The sequence below is a fragment of the Neofelis nebulosa genome, chromosome 2 (assembly GCF_028018385.1).
Source record: "Neofelis nebulosa isolate mNeoNeb1 chromosome 2, mNeoNeb1.pri, whole genome shotgun sequence".
NCBI classification, from domain to species: Eukaryota; Metazoa; Chordata; class Mammalia; order Carnivora; family Felidae; genus Neofelis; species Neofelis nebulosa.
Window position 1 is genome coordinate 46,950,636 of NC_080783.1, and position 13,399 is coordinate 46,964,034.

The window sequence follows — 13,399 nt, forward strand, 5'->3', positions numbered from 1 at the left end:
AGAGAGACAGAGAGAGGATGAGCAGGGGAGGAGCAGAGAGAGAGGGAGACACAGAACCTGAATCAAGCTCCAGGCTCTGAGTGGTCAGTCCAGAGCCCAACGCGGGGCTTGAACCCACACACCATGAGATCATGACCTGAGGCAAAGTTGAACACTTAACCAACTGAGCCACCCAGGTGCCTCAAAACTGAGATTTAATGAAAAGATTCTAAAATGCTCCCTCTCTTCAACATAACACTACATCACATTAAAATAATATATAGTACCATATCTACTGTAAATAATGAAAGTTTTACTTCTTACATACCAATTTGGATGTGTGTGTGTGTGTGTGTGTGTGTGTGTGTGTGTGTGTGTGTGTGTGTGTTCATGTCTGATTGCTGTGGCTAAGACTTCCAGTACTATGCTGAATAAAAGTGGTGACAGTGGACATCCTTGTCTTATTCCTGAGCTCAGAGAAAAAGATCTCAGCTTTTTTTTTAATTTTTTTAATGTTCACTTATTTTTAAGAGAGAGAGAGAAACAGAGGGGCAGAGAGAGAGGGAGACCCACGGAATCAGAAGCAGGCTCCAGGCTCTGAGCTGTCAAGACAGAGCCCAATGAGGGTCTCCACCTCAGAGACCACGAGATCATCACCTGAACCGAAGTCAGGCACTTAACTGACTGAGCCACCCAGGTGCTCCATCTGTTTTTCACTGTTGAGTAAAATGTTAGCTGTGGATTTTTCATATATAGCCTTTATTATGTTGAGGTCTCTCAACATATTATATTAGGTCTCTCTAAACCTACTTTGTTGAGTTTTTATCATGAATGGATGTTGTACTTTGTCACATGCCTTTTCTGCATGTATTGAGATGATCATAGAGTTTTTACCCTTTCTCTAGTGAATGTGGTGTACCATGTTGGTTGATTTGCAAATACTGAACCACCTATGCATCCCTGGAAAAAATCGCACTTGACCATGGTGAATTATGTTTTTTAACGTATTGTTGGATTTGGTTTGCTAATATTTTGTTGCGGATTTTTTTTTTAATTGGTAGCACCAGGATTTATTAAGCTGTGCCTTAGTAAAGAGGCATTCTTAATGTATAAAGCCAGGGCATGCTGCCAATACTTCTTAAGCAATGATACTAGGATATTGACAGCTAAGTGGATGTTGTACATAAGCTCATTATCTATCATCTTCATGTGGCCAATGGCCACTGCCCAACACAACACTTCTTCTTCCTCTTGAATTTGATCATGGACTTCGCTTTGACATGGGCCACCATTTTCTCATTGTAGGGCAGCAAGGAAGGAATTTGCCAGTCTCATTAAAGCCTGGGCCCAGGATCAGGGGTATCTGCTTGAACAGAGATTCTGAAGCCAAAAAGGCATCATATTTCTTGGACAGCTTCTTGACCAATTTCTTACTCTTGTTGAGTTTCTTCAACACCTCAATGTCTACATGGGACATTATCCACATGGACCAAGGCCAAGCCACAGACTTGGCCTCATCACAGTGCTGCAGGCCCCCCAGAATACATATGGATAATTTGGGCAGGGAGTGGACTTAAGCTTGATGATGCATGCCTGAGAAACATTTGCCCTAGTTCTTCTGGCTAATCTTCAGCTCGATCATCTCCAAAAACTTCTAGCCCTTGCACTAGTTCCCATATAGGACTTCCCACACCACCATGTAGACAGTGTCATGGGAGACTTTGCTGGACATAGTGACTGGAGCTAAAATAACTGGAAAAGAGATTTGTTGAGAATTTTTTGCATCTATGCTCATCAGAGATAGTCAATGTAGTATCTTTGTAGTGTCTCTATCTGGTTTTGGTATCAGGGTAATGATGGCCTCATAGACTCAATCTGAAAACTTTCCTTCCTCTTCTATATTTTGGAGCAGTTTGAGAAAAAAAAATAGGCATTAACTCTTTTTTTTTTTTTCATTTTTATTTTAAGTAGGCTCCACACACAGTGCAGGGCTTGAACTCACAACCCTGAGATTAAAAGTCACATGCTTTACAGATTGAGCCAGCCAGGTACCCTGATGTTAAGCCTTTTAAAAATTTTTGATAGAATTTAACTGTAAAGCCATTTAGTCCTAGGCTCATTTGTTAAGATTTTTTTTGATTACTGATTCAATTTCATTGCCAGCAACTTGTCTGTTCAAACTTTCTATTTCTTCTGGATTCAGTTTTGGCAAGTTATATTTTTCTAAGAATTGACCCATTTCTTCTAGGTTGTCCAATTTGTTGGCATATGATTTTTCCTAATATTCTCTTGCAATCCCTTGTATATTTGTGGTGTCAGTTGTTATTTTGCTTTGACATATCTATCTGTTTTTGAGATTTGCTCCTTCATTTCTGGTTTTGCTTATTCGAGCCCTCTCTCTTTTCTTCTTTCTGTGTCTGGTTAAAAGTTTATCAATTTGGGGGTGCCTGGGTGGCTCAGTCAATTAAGTGTATAACTCTTGATTTCAGTTCAGGTCATGATCTCATGGTCAGAGCACTGGTAGTGTGGAGCCTTCTTGGTATTCTTTCTCTCTCTTTCTTTGCTCCTCCCTTGGTTGCAGGCATGCTCTCTCTCTCAAAATAAATAAACTTTTTCAAAAAATTATTAATTTTGTTTATCTTTTCAAGAACCAACTCCTGGTTTCATTGTTCTATTCTATTGTTGTTTTGTTTTGTTTTCATTTAGAGACTAAAAAAAGTCTCTGATCTTTACTATGCTCTTCCCCCTACTGGCTTTGGACTTTGTTTTTCTTTCTCTAGCCCCTTCAGGTGTAAGGTTAGGTTGCTTACTTGAGATTTTTCTTGTTTCTTGAGGTAGGTCTGTATGGCTAAGACTTCCCTCTTAAAACCACTTTTGCTGCATCCCAAAGATTTTGGAAGACTGTTTTCATTTTCACTTCTCTCTGTGTATTTTTAAATTTCCTCTTTGATTTATTGGTTAGACCCACTCATTCTTTAGTGGCATGTTATTTAGCCTCCCTGTATTTAGGTTCTTTCTAGATTTTTTCTTGTGATTCATTTCTAGTTTTGTACCATTGTGGTTAGAAAAGATGCATAATACTATTTCAGTGATTTTGAATTTACTGAGACTTGTTTCGTGGCCCAACACATGATCCATTATGGAGAATGTTTCATGTATGCTTGAAAATAATGTATAATCCAGTGCTTTTGAATGGAATGTTCTGAATATATCTGTTTGGTCCATCTAGTCTAATGTGTCACTCAATTCCGCTGTTTCCTTGTTGATTTTCCGTAAGGACAATAATTCATTGATGTAAATGGGGTGTTAAAGTCCCCTGCTATTATTGTATTACTGTCAATTTCTTAATAATTGCTTTATGTTTTTAGGTGCTCCACCAAAAAACTACTAGCCTGATCAGTGAATTCAGCAAAGTTGCAGGATATAAAATCAATATAGAGAAATCTGCTACATATCTATACATTAATAATGAAGTAGCAAAAAGAGAAATTAAGAAAATCCCATTTAAAAGTTTCAATAAAAATAATAAAATACCTAGAAATAAACTTACCCAGGGAGGTGAAAGACCTATACTACAAAAACACCGATGAAAGAAATTGAAGATAACATGAACAAATGGGAAGATATTCCATGCTCATGGATTAAAAGAACATTCACATTGGTTGTTAAAATGCCCATTCTTCTCAAAGCAATCTATGGAATTAATGCAATCCCTAACAAAATACCAACAACATTTTTCACAAAACACAAAGAATACTAAAACAAAGAATAATGAAATACTGAGCCATAAGAGACCCAAAATAGCCAGAGTAATATGGAGAAAGAGGAACAAAGCTGGAGCTACTACAATTCATTTCAAGATACACTACAAAGTTGTAATTTCAGAACATTATGCTGGGGGGCCTGGGGGGCTCAGTTAGTTAAGCATCCAACCTCGATCTCAGATCTGGTCTTGACCACAGGGTCGTGAGTCCAAGCCTTGCATTGGGCTCCATGCTGGGTATGAAGCCTACTTAAAAACAAACAAACAAACAACAGTGGCAACAACAAAACAACAACAACAATAGTATGATACTGGCACAAAAATAAACACATATATCAATAGAACAGAATAGACAGCCCAGAAATAAATCCACAACTATATATATATTATATATATTTATATATTTTATATATATAATATATATATATATATATAATATATAAATATATATATATTATATATATAATTCTAGATATATATATAACCCTATATATATATAACTCTCTCTCTATATATATATATACATATATAACCCTATATGTATACACATATAACCCTATATACATATATATATATATCTCCACAATTAATCCATAACAAAGCAGGCAAGAATATATAATGGGGAAAAAGATATTCTCTCCAACAAATGGTACTGGGGAAACTGGACAGCTATAGGCAAAAGAGTGAAACTGGATTACCCACTTACACCATACACAAAAAATAAACTCAAATGGACTAAAGACCTAAATGTAAGACCCTGAAACCATAAAACTCCTAGAAGAAAATACAGGAAGTAATTTCTTTGACACCAGCCATAGAAACATTTTTCTAAATATGTTTCCTGAGGCAAGGGAAATAAAAGAAAAATTAAAACTATTGGGACTATATCAAAATAAAAAGCTTTTGCACAGTGAAGCATCAGTAAAGCAACAAGGCAACCTACTAAATGGAAGAAGATATTTTCCACAGATATATTTGATAAGGGACTAATATCCAAAATATATAAAGAACTTACACAACTCAATACCAAACAACAAATAATATTATTAAAAATGGGCAGAGAGGATCTGAATACACATTTTTCCAAAGACATACAAATGGCCAACAGATGCATGAAAAGATGCTCAATATCACTAATCATCAAGGAAATACAAATCAAAACCACAATGAGATATCACCTTACCACCACTAGAATGGCTAGAATCAAAAGGACAAGAAATAACAAGTGTTAGTGAGGATGAGGAGAAAAAGGAGCCCTCATACATTGTTCTTGGGAATGCAAATCAGTGCTGCCACAGAAGGAAACAGTATGGAGGTCCCTCACAAAATTCAAAATCAAATCATCACATGATCCAATAATTCCAACACTGGATATTTACCCCCCAAAAAAACAAAAACACTAGTTTGAAAAGATTTATGCACGCTTATGTTTACTGCAGCATTATTTACAATAGCCAAGATACTAAGGCAATCCACCTGTCAATTCATAAATGAATGGATAAAAAAAATGGGGCACCTGGGTGGCTCAGTCAAGCATCTGACTTTTGGTTTCAGCTCAGGTCATGATCTTGCGGTTCGTGAGTTACCCCCACATCAGGCTCCACACTTTTAACGTGGAACCTACTTGAGATTCTCTCTCCCTCTCTCTGCCTTTCCCCTGCTCGTGCTCTCTCTTTCTCAAATAAATAAATAAATAAATAAACTTAATAAAAAAAGATATGGTACATGGGCGCCTGGGAGGTTCAGCAGGTTAAGCGTCTAACTCTTGATCTCAGCTCAGGTCATGATCTCACAGTTCAGGAGTTTGAGCTCTGAGTGGGCTCTGTGCTAGCAGCATGGAACCTGCTTGGGATTCTGTCTCTCCCTCTCTCTGCACCTCTCCTGCTTGTGCTCACCTGCTCTAAGTAAATAAATAAACTTAAAAGAAAAAAGATGTGGTACACATGTGTGCATGCGCGCGCACACACACACACACACACACACACACACACACTTTTGGTTTTGGCTCAAGTCATGATCTCACGGTCTGTGAGTTCGAGCGCCGTGTTGGGCTCTGTGCCGACAACTCAGAGCCTAGAGCCTGTTTCGGATTCTGCGTCTCCCTCTCTCTCTGACCCTCCCCCATTCATGCTCTCTCTCTGTCTCAAAAATAAATAAACGTTAAAAAAACAAACAAAAAAAGTAATCAAAAGGAAATTGTAGAAATTAAGCTTATGGTAGCAGAAACGAAAAATGCCTTTAAGAAGATTATCAGTAGACTCAAAATTGCTGAGTAAAGAATCAGTGAGCTAAAAAAAAAAAAAAAAAAAAAAAAAAAAAAAAAAAAAAGAATCAATGAGCTTAAGTCGGAGATTTCCAAGTTAATAACAGACTCCAAACCTTAGATCTACAAAGCCCAGGAACGCCAAGCAGGAAAAATGCCCCCCCCACCCCAACACACACTCTCAAAGACAATATATTCAAATTAGAGAAACAGGAGACCAAAAAAAAAAATCCTGAAAGATGCTAAAGAATAAAAGAGTTTACCTCCAGAGGAACAAAGGTAAGAATTATAGCAGACTGCTTATAAGATCAGAAACCATGCAAGGAAGAGTGGATCTAAATATTTTGAGTGCATGAAGAAAAAACATCACCAGGTTAGAATTCTATGTCTAGCAAAATCATCTTTCAAAACTGAAAGAAAAATAATGTCTCAGAAAAATAAGAACTGAGGGAATCAATCAGAGCCAACCTGCTCTGAAGGAGGTTTTAGAAGAAGTTCTATGCTAAAAAAAGTTCTGATAGAGACCTATATAAACAAAGAGCGCTGGAGAAAGAATAATAAAAATAAAAGTTATTTTGCTTATACTTAATTGATTTAAAAGATAACTGTTCAAAGCAATAATAGTAATCTATTGGGCAAATATAGCATAGGGATAAATAATACACCTTAATACACATGAATTGGTATAGTGTTATTTGAAAATGGGTTTAAATTAGTTAAAACTATATATTGTAAATTTGAGGACAACTATTTTTTAGAAAAATGGGAATATAAATATTTTTATAAGAAAGGAGAATGCAATTTATATACCAAAGAAGTCAGAAAAACAAAAGGAAAAAAAAAAAGAATAAATTCAGTGCATAAAAAACAATTATAAACAGTTAAGTATGAAATCAAAATATATAAATAACAATTTAAATAGGAATGGCCTAAATACACCAATGAAAAGACAAAGAATGTTAGAGTAAATGAAACACAAGACCCAACTACATGCTATCTATAAGATCAACACTTTAAATATAAAGACACAGATTGGTTAAGGGTAAAGGGGTGAAGAAAGATAATGTTTAAACAAAATAAAACAGACAAACAAAAAACTGGAGTAACTATTAATTTGAGACAAAGCTGACCATTAAGAATGATGAACTGTAGTGGCACCTGTCAGTTAAGCATCTGATTTCGGCTCAGGGCATGATCTCATAATTTGTGGGTTTCAGCTCCACATTAGGCTCTGTGCTGACAGCAGAGAGCTGACTTCTAATCCTCTGTCTCCCTCTCTCTCTGCCCCTCCTGCTTGCACTCTTTCTCTCAAAAAGTAAATAAATATTTAAAAAAAAAGGAATGATGAATTGTTATCAAGGATAAGATTAGTAGGGCATTTCTAATGACATATCTTAAACATGTCAAAATATATGAGGAAAACATCTAACAATTTAAGAGAAATGGACAAACTGACCAATACAGTTGGAGACATTAACATCCCTCTGTCAGTAACTGACAGAAAATCAGTAAGAATATAGAAGAGCTGAAAAGCACCGTCAATCAATCTAATCTAATTAGTATTAGGGTAATACCAGCATTATATAATGAATTAGGAAGTGTTCCTCTGCTTTTATTTTCTGGAATAGATTACAGAGAATTTATATAATTTATTCCTTTAATTTTTGATATAATTTACTACTGAAACAATCATGGTGATCTATTTTTTGGAAGGTTTTGATTATTAATTCAATACTTAAAATGAATATAGACATTAAAATTATCTATTTTTTTGAGAATTTCAGTAGTTTGTAGATTTCAAGGAATTAGTTCATTTCACCTAAGTTATCAAATTTGTATGCATACAAATATTCCTTTATTACCCTTTGAATTTCCATGATATGGCTTCTTTCATTTTCTTTCATTCCTTTTTATATTAATGAATTGTGTCCTCTCTCTTTTTCCTTGGTTAGCCTTGCTTGAAGTTTATTAATTTAATGATCTTTTCATGGAAATTGTTTTTGATTTTTAAATTTCTTCTATTGTTTGCCTGCTTCAAATGTTATTAACTTCTGCTCTTTTAGTATTTTTCTTCTGCTTTTCTAGGTTTAAATTGTTCTTTTCTATTTTCCTATGGTACGAGCTTAGGTTTTCAATTTTAGTTATTTTTTTCTAATATATGCATTTAATCTATAAATTTCTATTTAATCACTACTTTCACCATATTCCGCGGATTTTGGTATTATTTTCATTTCCATTTAGTTGAAATATTTCAATTTCTCTTGAGACTTCTTCAACATATGGGTTTATTTAGAAGTGTCTTTTTAAAAATTTTCAACATTTAGGGATTTTCCAGAATGTGGTCTATTTGGGAATGTTCCATATAAGCTCGACAAAAATGTGTATTATTCTGAATAAAGTGTTTTATAATGTCAATTAAATTCAGTTCAGCTATGTAAAGAAATCAATTTTATCTAATTAATATTCACCAAATAGACTACATTCTGGACTTTTAACAAGTGTAAAAGAATAAAATCATACTAAATGTGTTCTCAGATCACAATGAGATTAAACTAGAAGTCAGTAACAGAAAGATAGCTGGAAAATCTTGTAAATATTTAAACTATATGTTGTCTATTTTCTATTTTGGCTATTTTACTGTTTCACCTATTTTTTTCTGTCCAAATCCCCTAATTCTAGTTTGGATTTATTTAAAAAAAAAAAAGTTGATGATAGGGAGACGGAGTGGCTCAGTCAGTTAAGTGTCTGACTTCGGCTCAGGTCATGATCCCATGGTTCATGGGTTCGATCTCTGCATTGGGAGCTGAGAGCCTGGAGCCTGCTTCTGATTCTATGTCTCCCTCTCTCTCTGCCCCTCCCCTGCTCATGCTCACTCTCTCTCTGTCTCTCTCTAAAAAATAAACATTAAAAAACATTTTTTTAAGTAGATGAGGCACTTTTTACATTTCAGTTCATGGCTCTACTCCAAAATAGTGTGAAAATTTCCTGAAGTATAATTTTGGAGTCTCCTGTTGATTTATCTTTACTTTGTTATAGTTTTAATACATTTTCATATCTACCATTAAGAAAAACTTTAAAAAATAACTTCTGCATTTACTTCTGACTTTTCTTCACTTCTCAAGATAATTTTAAAAGTTTCAGAGTTTTATATTTTGGCAGTACTTTAAATTGAAGTCTTCCTGGCCTATCATCCTCCACATATTTGTAATTATTCTGGGGGCTTACTTGTTTTGGCAGTACTAAAATCGAAGGGGCTGGTTCTTCTTTTACCTAATTCCTTTTCATATGAAAGGAAGCACCTACAATTTGCCTGTTAGTCCTATTCATATACATCAAAAATCAGTAAATGCTTTACTGTTAGCACACGTACCTTTGTTTTACATAAGATTAGATGAATGTGAAAAACAGTGCCTTCCATTCTCTGTCATCGTGGACTTGTAAAATGTAAGTAATTTAGAGCTAGGACTTTCCCCCCTTAAATCAAGGAGGTAGACTATAGTAATGTAAGGGCCACTTAAAGAAGGTAGATTTTGTTTTCAATGTATGGGTTGTATTAGAAACATTCCTCCTATGGGGAAAAAACTAGCTTAGGGTTACAAATTTTTCCAAACATTGCAGAAGGGGGAATCCACTGTATTATGAACCCCTAAGGATTTTGTTGCACTTTTCCTGCTTCTTAGGCCTGAGTAACAATATCACCATCCCTTATTTACAAAAGGGCAAATGGACTCCAATTGAGAAGCTTTACAGGTTAAGGGTTAGTTGTACAACAGGAACCACTTAGAGTCCCTTGCTTTCTATGGGAAATTGGACTTACTAGGGAAAAGCTGTTTGTTGTGCTAATGTAAAAATGTCATACAATTAGTTTGATTTTTGAAGATGGTAAACTTAAGGAATTGCATGTTTTCCTGAAATGCAGGCTTATAGAATGTTTTTCTTTGAAAACAGGCTGATTTTTTTTCTTCTCTTTGCCTGACAGTCCAAGTTTCAGCTCCTGTTTAAAGTTGTTGTGTCAGTTATTTTCCTGTTTTAAATTTCTCTTATATTTCTACCTGTAATGTCAGTGGCAACCACATATTTGATTTGTTAATTTACTTTACACTTATAAGAGCAAATTGCGTTTAAATGAATCTTCCTTGTCCTAGTAACATTGTATAAATAAAGTGGCTTCTCTGTACGAAAGTTTGTAATGCCTCCTGATGGATATAATTGTGATTGTATTTAAGATTAAAAGTTGAATAAATCACACCAGCTTCCTGAAAATATTCATAATGCATCTTTTGGAAAACAAAAATACATGCCTACTTTGTGCATATTTGCATTAACACAGCAAAGACTGTATGAAATACCTGTTTTTCAGAAAATAAAGTCTTAAAAGACATAGCAAAAAAAAAAGTTTCAGAGTTTTATTATTTAAGTCAATCTTTATTTTCCCCTCCTGTTGCTTTTAACCATTTTTCCTAATGAGATAAGTTAAAAATTAAGTGAAGTAGTTGCTGGAGATCTGGCTGTCAAGGAAAATAAATACTAGTAAAATTTAGAGTTCACTTGCAAATTTCTGTCACTCTACCTCTGAAAGAATTCTTAAAGTCTCTAACTCTGCTTTAAACCAAGTTAAACATTCAGCTTTTCTAGATCTGCTTTCTGATCTAACAGTTTTGCTATGCAATTATTGTTTTCCTAAAAAAAAATGGTACCATATTTTCAAAGTCAAGGGAAGCAACTAATGGAAGTATTATTAAGTAGGTTGTTCAGATAAAGCTGAACACACACATAGAAAGAATTTGCAAGGAGAGTTTAACAATTTTAAGAGACAACATCTTTCAGTTAGAATGTGTTTTGAAGTCTCTTAGAAGTTAAAACCAGTGGACTTTTGCATGTTTGTTGCTTTCTTTTCTGTTGTTTTTAAACTCTTTTTACATATGTTAATTGTTAAATTTTGTCATGTCAAAGTTGTCCTAAAATGTTCACTGTTATACAAAGTAAAAGTTTTTTGTCATTTACAAAGATACATTTACAGAATGTATGGATTTTATATAAAGTGGGAGTCCTGGGATGAGGTTGAAGATTTGACATGGAAAAACTTATGTCAAACAAGAAAGAGAGGCCACAATTTATTGACACTGTAATAAAGTATCCATGTTTCCCAAATTCACAAGATAAGGAGAGCCCTCAGGTGGTTTTTGTAGGGGACCCAATGCAAAGTTGATCAGAACAAACTAATCAATAGTTTAATGGACTTCTAGTAGTTAATCCACAAGGCTGGTTTGTATTGGATTGTAAAATTAATGAAACTCAAACTGTCTGTTTCCCATGTAACACACCATTATTCATTCAAAAGAAACAAGACAGCCCGGGACAAGACAAAAACACATGAAACAAAGCTTTGATCCAATACACTCATCTCATCTAATAATGCTAGTTAACAAGAATAATATATCCAACAATAGTGAATTGGTAGTTTGAACCAGATATTTCATTTGGCTCACACACCAAATCACAATTTAGTGTTTTGTCTCATGTTATTGTTTGTATTACACTTGTTTTAGAATATCAGCTATTCAAATTTATTCAAATATCTTATAGATCACTATTAGTAATGTTATACTATGGCAATATGATATAAAACTGAGCAACATCCTATTTTAATCTCAACATTATTCAAATATATAGATAGAGGGTTTGACAGAAATACAAGAGAACTTTCTGGACAGAGAAATTTTCTGTATGTAGATGGGGTGTATGTTACATGAAAGAATTCATTTGTAACAAATTTGTAAAAGTTGATTACATGATACATTTAAGATCTGAGCATATCATTACATGTAAGTTATACTTCAATAAAATTTTTATACTAAAAATTAAGATAGAGTCAATGAATTACAGAGTGAATATCAAGTATGTATTTTTACTATATTTTCATTATATGGAGAAAAATAACTTTATAAAATAACTGTGCTCATAGCTTGGAAAGAAAACATTCTCTTCTATTTTAAATAACAGGGAAAAGCAAAGACCTATCTGTAATGAAATTATGCAGCTGCTACTAAAAATACAACCTTCACATTTATGTCTTATTCATGATGACAGAAAAAAAATTTCAAGGCTGGGTAATGCCTAAATATATTTACTAGAGTCTTTGCCTTTAAAAAAGTATTCATATTAAAAATTTCATATTTATTCCAAGTCAAATTACAGCGTCTATGTTAGAGAACATCTCCAAAAAATGTTTTCAAATCAACTTACATATCAAAAAGAGATATACAGAAGACAAACTTTTGAAAAAACTTTACATGTATTTCTGATTTTTCTCAGATATAAATATCTGAGGCTAACTTTATAGAGCATGTATATTTTAGACATTTCTAAAGCTTCTGGTCTCTTTGGTATATAAGTACTCAGAATGTACCTTCTCAAACCATTTGAAAAGAAAATTTCATATTTACTCCTCTGAAGAAAGCTTTCACAACGGCTGCTTTGGGTATTTCCCAGATATGGTTTCCCAAATAAAAAAATAATATTTTCTATCAAGGACATTTTCTCCTGGAATACATCAGCTTTCTACCACAGTATGTCATTTTAAATTCCCATTTAAATCCCCTTACTAGTTTCTACACATATACAAATCAGTGCATAGTATGATGCAATCAAAATTAACTGCTACAACATAATCACCCATGTCTTTCTCAAATAATATTGCTTGCAAGTTCCAAGCATAAGAATTCTAAAAATAAACAATGCTTCTGCCCTTTTCTTTACTTATAAGATATGTAAAATTTGGACTATATTACAAATTACATTTGCATAGAAGAGGCTATATACATAATTGTATGTTATCCAATGACCTAAAAATAATTTTGTAGTGAAAAATCTAACATGAAATAATATAACTTAACCAACAATTTTAAATTAATATATTCAGGTCAACATGTAGAAAATATTTTATTATATATAAAGAAGAAATAAAACTTTATTTCAGTATTAGAAACTATATTATCATTTCAGTTGCGAATACTAAAATGATTATTTATTTATTCCTCTATATGCATTACTCCTTTGAGGTTTAGTTTATATTTATGTTTTTTATATTTTTCACTAATATTACAGAGGGCCTGAGACACAGGTGTGACTTTCTTGATAAGAAACAACTCCATATCTCTCTGTGAAGAAGATATGTTCATTCATAATGAGTCACTGGATGTCACTTCTTGGGCAGAGACCTAGATATTTTATGGCTGCATGTTTTCTGGAAAGAAAGCTCAGAAAGTCTGACTCTAGTGTCCCATGGAAATGGGCACTAATGTTTATAGTTTTCAAAGGTGATATTTTGGGTTGTATAAATAAATGTGACCTATACAAGCACTGCTGTGCTTTGAAACACTCTGACAAAGAGA

General features: G+C 33.7%; 1 protein-coding gene and 1 pseudogene across 1 annotated transcript in view; both read right to left on the minus strand.

Annotated features, from left to right (window-relative positions):
• Positions 1 to 13,399, minus strand: part of GULP1 (GULP PTB domain containing engulfment adaptor 1) — a 771,890-nt gene that overhangs the window by 727,327 nt on the left and 31,164 nt on the right. The window lies entirely within an intron of this gene.
• LOC131490370 (large ribosomal subunit protein uL1-like) lies at positions 1,030 to 1,711 on the minus strand (annotated as a pseudogene).